Source organism: Ricinus communis, chromosome 9 (genome assembly GCF_019578655.1).
Source record: "Ricinus communis isolate WT05 ecotype wild-type chromosome 9, ASM1957865v1, whole genome shotgun sequence".
NCBI classification, from domain to species: domain Eukaryota; kingdom Viridiplantae; phylum Streptophyta; class Magnoliopsida; order Malpighiales; family Euphorbiaceae; genus Ricinus; species Ricinus communis.
The window spans coordinates 5,854,213-5,864,212 of NC_063264.1; the positions used below are offsets into that span (position 1 = coordinate 5,854,213).

The 10,000-nt window shown below is 26.0% G+C and overlaps 1 long non-coding RNA gene across 1 annotated transcript; it reads left to right on the forward strand.

The window, feature by feature from the left end:
• The first annotated feature begins 2,882 nt into the window (after positions 1-2,882).
• Positions 2,883-5,797, forward strand: LOC107261179. Its single transcript, XR_007217328.1, has 3 exons — positions 2,883-3,390; positions 5,113-5,287; positions 5,401-5,797. It is a non-coding gene; the product is annotated as an uncharacterized LOC107261179 (long non-coding RNA).
• Positions 5,798-10,000: the final 4,203 nt, after the last annotated feature.

Genomic DNA, 10,000 nt, shown 5'->3' on the forward strand with positions numbered 1-10,000 from the left:
TATAATGTCTTTAGACTTTCAATTTAATACCTCATTTTCACTTTCTAATATATTTTTTAAGAAATTATAAAGTAAACTACCATTAAATACAACTCCTTACAGTCCATTACATTAACCTATCAAAAACAATTGTAAATTATGCAATTCACTAATAACAAAGAATATAAATATAAAATCCTTGTGCCTCTCATTTCGAATTTGACTTTCCAGAAATTTTGTCACAGAGTTAAAATTGTTGCTTTCTGGCTTCCCAGGTGAAACCCTTTTTGCAGGTTTTATATTATTCTTGGGCATGTGCAACCCTTTTTAAGAAATGCATCAATTTATTTTATTTTTTTTATTAAAAAACATTCATATCAAATATTACTATTAAATTTTAATATAATAATTAAACACTTAATATCGAAATTTGAAAAACCAACTGTCTTTAAATAAAATAGTTTATTATCTATTTCAAAAAAGAACTAAACATACTAATTATATTTATATAAAACTTGTCCCGTTCAAGAACTTTCTTTTAGTACTTAGAGTATTCTATAATATATAATTTCTATAATAAAAAGCATCTTAAAAAATATATAATTTATATAATAAAAAATATTTTAAAAAATAAAAAACATTAATAGTTTTATTTTTTTAACTTTAAAAAATATATAATTTCTATAATAAAAAGAATCTTAAAAAATATTCAAATGTAAGGAGTAAAATATTTTATTTATGTCCAATAAACTCTTTATATCTTATTTTTTATCTTGCTTTTATTTCCATAAACATTAATAGTTTTATTTTTTATTAATAAAATATAAAAATTACAAATATTAATTTAATAATTTAATAGTATAAACAAAGAGAAGCTAACACAAGTATATTAAATAGAATAAACAACAATGGTACTTTTATTTGTTGTAATATTACAATTTTCTTACTTTTTTCTATTATACTAATTTTATATAATTATTTAGTTTTTATTTTAATTTTAATATCTATTCATAGAAAGGGACTAGTTGGAAAAGAATATTACAATTTATTAATAATAGAATGAACTCTTTTGTGATTATACTCACATAATTGAAGTTTATATTCTTATTAACTTTATATTTTTAATTATTAAAAATATAATATTAGAAAATAAATTTTAAAAAATAAATCTAAACTTGTAATATTATTTACACTTTTTATTCCTGATAAAATTTATAGTTTATTTAAGCAAAAGTAATGATATCAATTGAATAAATAAAAATTAGACAAATGAAAGAGAATATAAAATAAAATAAAAAATTCAAAGTGTTTTAAATAAAAAAATATAAAATTTTAAAAGTATTGAAAATTTTTATTTCATTTCTCTTATTTAACATGTTTATTAATATTTAGTTATTAAACATGCCATATATGTTTAGAATTTCTATTTCTTTTAATTACAAATTAGTTATTTATTTGTGCGTTATATAATTAAAAAAATTAATTATAGATAATAATATAAATTTCTTATAGAAAATAAAAAATAGATTTTATATTTTAAAATTGAAAAATAAGAATAATTTAAGATATTCATTCTTAATAAATTTTAATATTTAATAATGTTACAAATGTATTAAAATATGAGGATTTTATCAAAAAAAAAAAAAGCTATCAATAATACATATATAAAGTCAATACTAAAGCTATAACTAATATGCTATTTTTTATGATTAAACCTATCATATAATTAGAAAATTGATTCATTAATTAATAAAAGACTACATTTTTTATATAACATAGTTGATGAAGCATTAGTTAGATTTAAATGCATTAAAAATCAGATATTTATGATTTATTAGCTTATTGATAAAGATAATAAATAAAACAAGTACATTAATGGTCAACATTAATTATTAATTCTCTCATTAAAGGCATCCTTAATAAGTTCTAAATCATTATCTTTCTATATTTATATTTATATTTCTATATATCTATATATATATATATATATGAAAACAGTATTTTTACATATATTTTCTCTTTTCTGAGTGTCATTTTCGTTGCTTTTTTCTAGCCATTTCTCTCAATTTTGTTGATTTTACTCAAAACCTTTTTTCCACAAAAGAAAACTTCTCTATTTTGCATTAAGTGCTTTCCTACCCTTATCAGCTGCTTTGTCTTTTAATCTTTTAATTATTTTTATCTTTCAATTTTTCAACAATCTATTGTTTATCCCTTTTCTTCAATTATTACTAGAGTACTTGTTGTTTTTGAATTGTTCTTTTTTAAAATAAATAGATGGACCTAACCAAGAAGGATTGCTAAAATGGAGGCTTGGTTAGTCCTCTTGTCTTCAGAATCAGAATACTCCTCTATCTCTTTGATACTAAAATTAATCATTGGGCCCCAAGATGTAAAAGAGTTGGAAGGTAAGTGCAGTTTGAGCCAGTCTGAAAGAGACTATGGGGTGGCGAAAGAATGATTGTTCTTAGAAATGGACATGGTGAGAACATTGAGAAATCAACAACGATTTCATGGGAGGCAAATAAATGGGATTTTAGGAAACTGAGGTTTGAAAAAGGAGAAGAGAAAGAAAATAGAAAGAGCAGTAAAAAAGAAATCATGAAATTAGAAAGATTATTACGGGTATGTAAATAATTGTAGTATCTCGTAATTTTTTTAAAATTTTGATTTTAATATTATTTCGGTAAATAAGTATTTTTCAGTACTATATTGAGAATTTAATATTTATTTTACTAATTAATTAATATAAGTACTATTAATTCTATATTTTCAAATAATTATAATATATTGATTTTAGTGAATTTTAAATATAGCTTTGTGATTTTAAATAAATAAATCAAAGGAGAAATTTGAGCAAAACATTAAGGCTGGGATTTTGTTGTAGCTAAGCTTAATTAGGGGGGCTAAAGTGCAATTTTTCCTAAAAAAATAACCAAACAACAACTCTCATTTCTTTCTTCTTCCTTTTTCCTGCATGTCACCTCTCCCATTACTATTTCTTCACCATTTTCTGCCATAACAACCACTACGTCAGCATATCACTTTCCTCTTCTTTTTCTTGTCAGCGCACCTATTTCTCCTCTCTCTTCCTTCATTGGATGTCAATCTTGGAGAGGAAGAAGACGCTCCTTGCTTCCATCACTAAAGCAATCCCTTGCCGACCTCTTCTCTCAAATTCGACACTCGATTTAGATTCCCCACAATCAAAAATCTTAAGTCAGCCCTTCCCCTCTTTCATTCCGTCGTCGGCAGCCTCTACACCACCTCACCCGATCCGATTCTTCTCCACTGTGATCTGGCATTATCCAGTGAGATTTAGGCTGCAATTTTGGTGTATTTGGACTCCATACTTCTCAAGTTTTGTGCGGCCGTCTTTCGATTCGAATTTCGACACGGTTGACTCTAAAGGTTTTTGGACTCTAGTTTTTCCGGATATGTAAAATTTTAAATTTTTTACTTAGTATAATTTAATTAGGTCTTAGAAATTATTTAAAAATTATCAAAAATTATTAAATTTATTAATTGATAATTAATGAATTTAATTTAATTTATTGATAAATTACTTATAAATTTTATGGATTAATTAGAGTAATTAATTATTATTCGATTTTGTAATAATTATGGCTGTGAATAATTAAATTAGATACCAAAAAATAATTTGCAATTTGATGGTGGAATAAATATTAATTCTGAAATGACTCTGGGGTATTTTGCAAAGTCAGAAAATTTATACAGTTATAGGTGACCCGATTTCTGTGAAATATTTAATGATTATTTGAAGTGTTTTTAACAGGCTCTGGACCCATTATACGGGAGTAAACATTCATATTTTGTGGAAGGTTCTCCTGAATTTTTAATAGAATTTTCAAGTCGAAATCAGTCGAAATTTTTAAACAGTCTAATTCTAGAAATCTATGACTAGAATTAATTATGAAATATTTAAATAATTTAATTATTCTCATAAATAAATAATTTGACGTTTTAGCCAGCTCTGCTAAAAGCATAGAAGCAGCTAGAAAAAATTCAACAGAACTATGAGTTAAAGTCATATAATTAACTGCATTGTCATATCCAAATTTAAATACAACGTTATTTGATTAATAATTATTATAATTATTATTAGTAATTTTATTATTAAATTTTATTATTATTATTATTATTGCCGTTATATTTATCATCATCAACATTATTATTATTATTATTATTATTATTATTATTGAATTATAAATTTTATGCCTTTCATAACTGATGTTATTTGATTTTGTTATTTATTGTTAAATCGAATAATATCATAATTATTTGTGTATCATGTTACTTTTATTATTATTAAAGCTAAAGATATGATGTGGCTCAGAATGAGACAACAGTAGAACATGCCACTTGATGGGTTGTATCATGACGCATGTGCATCGGTATAAATCAAAGATAAGTAATAGAAAAATACTCATGTGATGTGCCTTGGTCGAGCATAGCTCTTCGGACTTATAGAAATTTTGATGTGCTGAAGGAAAGGTCCCTGGTTAAGCATCTGTAGACGCCGACTGTATAGGTAATTAAATGACCATACAGGATTTAAGAACCATGGTCGAGTTTTGCTCTCTGGGTGCTAGTCTTATTGGAACAAAGCTGAAAGGCCTATAAAATTAGAGTTTAGATTTCTGTTGAGGTATTTGTCTCGTAAATGTTAAAATTACATTCTTTTTGAATTATGACATGACATGCGTTTTAATATTTTATACTATTTAAATAATTAGTTTATTTAGACGGTTGTATTTATTTTTGGATTATATGATTTTAACTCAATATCGAAACTAACAATTTTAATTTAATTTTTCAGGTGTCAACTAAATTTTCCATAGTTCTTCTCCTTAGCAGCCCGACTTTCTCCTTCTTCGGGCTTAATATAATTGAATTTATTTGTGTATATGATTATTAAAAGTCTAGATTCTTTGTAGTAGTGATTCTAAAATCTTTTATTTTCTTTTGGCAAGTTAAATCAATTAGACAGGCGTTATCTAATTATGCTGACAGACTAATTTAAATATGTAGTATTTGTGTGGTTAAATATTAATAATGAAATATTGTTATAATGGATAAAATTATATTTTAATTGAGTTATTGTTTAATCAGATTTGCTACGGATTTCAATGGCCTTATGCCTACCCATTCCTTAGTGCTAGTTACGGGCGCACAAATCAGGTTGTGACAGTAATGGTTATTTCTAAGTGGTGACATATTACTTAATAATTGATACTGTTTCTATCCTTGCTTACTCCGATGGAACTGCTTCATCATGCAATCTTAGGTGATTTTCGAATTTGCATCAAAGCTAACAGCTTTGCAATTTTGATTGATGCAACTCATCTATTATTACATATTGCAGCATTTGTTATCTCATAGTTTCACTCTAGGCATTAGGATAGGAGGCAATTCCACATCAGTCTTATGGGTTTTACAAAATTGAGATACTTGGTGCACTCATTTTAAAGATGACATCAACAACTAGTTACAACTTCTTTTAGCATGTTATTAATCTTGCCTATATGGCATCTTGTAATTGGTTCATAAACTCTTTCAATTAAGAAATGAACATTTTACAAAGTTGAAATTGTTCAGATTTCCATTCAAATGAAATGGCTTCTTGTTGGGATCTTTGTGTATGAAGCCATTGCTAGACTTATTAATGAAACAAGTGAAATTCAGGGTTTTCTTATGTTTGTTTCTGTATTTGGATTAGTTATACCAACTATAAGGAATCTTGATTTCTTGAAAATGTTAAGGCCTTTTTTTAAGCCTCACCATCTTATTATTGTTCAAGATGGTGACCCTTCAAAGACTATTTCTGTTCATGATGGTTTTGATTATAAATTTTATAATATGAACGATATTGATAAGATTTTTGGTCCTAAGGCTTCTTGTATCTCTTTCAAAGACTCTCCTTGTCGTTGCTTTAGTTATATGGTTTCTAAGAAGAAATATATCTTCACTATTAATGATGACTTCTTTATGAGTATCATTGATCTATACTCTTGTTCTTTCTTTCTTTCTTTTTTTCTATATTTTGCATCTAGATTTTTGTTTGTTATGCTAACGTTTGTGTCTTTATTGTTTGTTTTAGAAATCATGTTGATTTGATATATTGAGTGAGTTTGGATTTGTTTGTTTGTGTGTGTTTTATTTCTATATATCAAGTTGACTGAAAATTGTAATACTATTTTGTGATCCTTATTTACATTGGTCTTTTCGGTAAATCTCTATGATTCTATCAGAAATAACAAGTTAAAACAAAGTAATGATTTTCAAATATGGTTCAGATTCAAGCAATTTCTAAATACATTATTATGACCTTTGAATCTTAGACAATTGTTGCCAAAGAAATCTTATTATATAAGACCATAATCTGTCTCATTAAAATTTTATCTTTTGATGATTTTGCCTTGTCAATCTAATATCAAAATATATGATTTGGGATTTCTCATTCCAATTGACCTAATGATCTGGAAGTATCCTCCTTCAAATGACATAATTTTCAGATTTGAAAGTTCAATGTTATCTTAGGCCTGATACTTTTTTTTTATACAACCAGTATTTTCATCGAAGCTGGTATACTTATCAACAAAATAAAGTATTGTTTTTTATTATAATCAATTTGGAGTGTTTATGCATTTCACATAAGCGAGTTTCGAAAAATATTTATTCACATGGCAAAACATGGTCATACAAATTTGCTATTCATAAATAATTCATAGCACTGAGATCTATAGTTGTGAATTCAAATCTCTGCCATGATTGAATCTATCTTTGTCATCATACACGGTAATTAATAATAGAATGAACCGTCTTTACTTAGAGAACTATAATTTAGTCTTATGAGTTTCTATTTATATGTATAAATCACTGGCCTTCTATTTGCACACCCTTTATGTATGCAATGGTCTCTGAATATTTAGTATGCCAAATTTAATGTAATTAGCTCAGTTAAAATCTAGGAAAAGCTTAATTAGTTTTGGTTTCAAACATGATTCTGAGCTCCATAAGATGAGGAAACTATGGAAAGAAAAAAATGGAATCGAGAGGATAATATTTGTTACTCATATCATATTCAGTATGTATATAGTCTACTATTATTTATAAATTGCTTTTAAGGATTAGAGCCCTCATGGAATATATTATTCTTATGCAAAAAAAGGTTGTTCTACAATCTTGTGTGGGCTATGTTTTCCTTAGCTCCCAACCAAGCAAATTAATGAAGATTTTTCTAATTGTATCCTTTTCTTTAGTACTTGATCAATGCAAGTGTCATTTTGCAATCATTATGACATTTTATGGTCTTGACTATCTCACCTAGCACTGCAATGCATTGCTCATGTCGGATCTTGGTCTTAGAAAGCCAGGAATGCACATACCTCCTAAAAAATATGAATTTGAAGTAACAATAGAGGAAGTTCTGAGAAAAGCTAATTTCTGGATGAGTAAATAATTTGTTTCTTCCACTTTTGTATTACAAAGCTATAAAGGACCTTCAAATACCGCAAGAGAACTAAATGATGATATATTTCAAATGGTAAAATAACATGAAATATAATAGTTTCCTGTCATTATAAATGTACATTGATTATGAGTTAACAAATTCTCATTTAATAACTATTGTCCCATCAGTTGTGGTTGGTGAATGTGATTGCTTGGGTTTCAAAGATGATGCATTTATCTTATTTGCATCTTTATTTAGATTAGTAGTAAGCTACTCAAGTCAACTTATTTTGTGGAATTTCCATATTTATGTAGATTTTTTTTATTTTTCTTTATAATAAAATTTTGTGCAATGTTAAAAATCTCGCATAGTTCAAGTTTAATTTTTTACTCCTTCAATCCATTAATTTTTTGCTTGTTTTAAGTTAATTATGTTTTAATAAAACTATGTCCAATTAAGGCCCCATAGAAATAAATGAGATTCCTTGAGGAATTTATGTGTCCCAATATTTTGTTTAACCCTTATTTTATAGTTAAAGCATCTCGAATTAGTATAGGCAAGAAGGCTCAAAGGTGAGTTTGAAGCAATCTTCAACTTACATGTATGCATGGAGTCCACTAAGGGTAATCAATCAAATTCATTCTTTGCTCTTATCTAATTTTTTTTCTAATGAATACCAATTATTTTCTTGGCTAATTTGATCGAATTAAGGCTTTAAAAAAATATGATTACAATGTAATTACACAAAAGCTATGATGAATTGATACATTTGATTTCCATATTTACTTATAAGCTTTTGTTATGAGTTTGTTTGTCATTGTCTCGCATACATGAATTCCATGATGGTTTGCAGGTTAATTTATGCAATATTTTATATTCATTGAAATCAATTATCTTTATAGCTACTTAATTTTCTGACATGCATATAACTTGTGGATTTAGAGTTCTCATAAATATGACTTTTCTGGCTAATTGATATGTTTTATGACACATGTTTTCCTTTTATATATATATATATATATATATATATATATATATGTATATATATGATGTCAATTTCCACATTAATTAGGTTAAAATCAATCAATCAGTTAAAAATGGAGAATTTGCATATCTATGAAAACAATGTTTTAACATATATTTTCTCTTTCCTAAGTAGCGTTTTCTCTATTTTTTTACTATTTCTCTCAATTTAAGCGTATTTACTCAAAATTTTCTCCTTCTCTTCTTGATGGTAAAAAAATTATTCTCTCTTTCTCTAATTAATAGATTTTCATTAAATTTTTTAAGAAAAATTACTTTACACCCTTGAGGTATGCTAAAATTTACAAGTTCAATCCTAACTTTGAATTTATAATAAGCATAAAAAATAATAAAGTATATGCAATTGTTTAATTTTTCAAAGTAACTAAATACTTTATTTTTATTCTTCATCATAATTATCAAATTCTGATATATAAATTCAACTTATATTAGATTAATCAAATTAGAGAATTATAGCTCCCATCAATAAAAATATTAAAATATGAATAAGAATTTAGATTATTCAAATTCAGAAAATTTCATAATGTTACACGTATTGATAAAGTTTTTAGTATGCAAAAACACTAAGGAGCTATATTAATTAGAGAACATTAGTTTTTTAGAAAATAAAATTAATTTGTCCTAAGAGAAAAATAATTTTTCATTAAAATCTAATAATAACTTAATTTTGGACGAATTTGATACTTGAAATTAAGTCTAAGGACGGAATTGAATCTTTTTTAGTCAATTAAACCAATTGACTAATAGAAAAAAGAAAGGCAAAACGGGGTAATAATTAACGAAAACAAACGTCAATGGTTATTAATTCACTTTTAAAAATACAAAGTTGGACTTGTAAATTTTTAAAAACTACAGGAGTAATAATAAATTTCTATTTTTTACTGCTGCTTTAGTTCTTCCATTAAATGTTCTACTACTCTTTCACAACCTTGTTTTTTTTTTTTTTTGGGTTTGTTTTTAATTTATTCAAAGTTTTCTTTAATTTTTCATATGATCTTTTATGTTTGGTTTTCACGTAATGAGCGATGTAGCCATCACAAAAGAACTAATTCCAAGCTTTAAATTCTCTAGTTGCAATTACCTTCAAAGGATCCTTTGTCCCCCTATGAGTAAGTAAAAATAATATTTCTTTTTTTAAGAAAAGTTTTTAAAACCATCTCAATTTATATAATCTTATTTTAGCATTGGAATTGCAAACATAGAGATTTAGAGTTGGGAAGTCATGGATTAAAGCTACTGAAGGAAAATAATTTGACGTTAGCGCTATCTTTTATTAAGACATAAATAAAGAGCTTAATCATTCTCGAGATGCCAATGTTTATCCCTTGTTTAATGCTTATGTTGTTAATGCTCAGTGAACGAATTATCCTTAATTATATGGTTACCTTTTAAATTGTGGAAACTATGATCGTGTGTAGATATGAGAATCAGCTTGAGAAATTTGTGAGTTCATGGATCGAATTTTTGGACTCACCGCCTCCAAAGTCTTTTTCATCTTCTAAT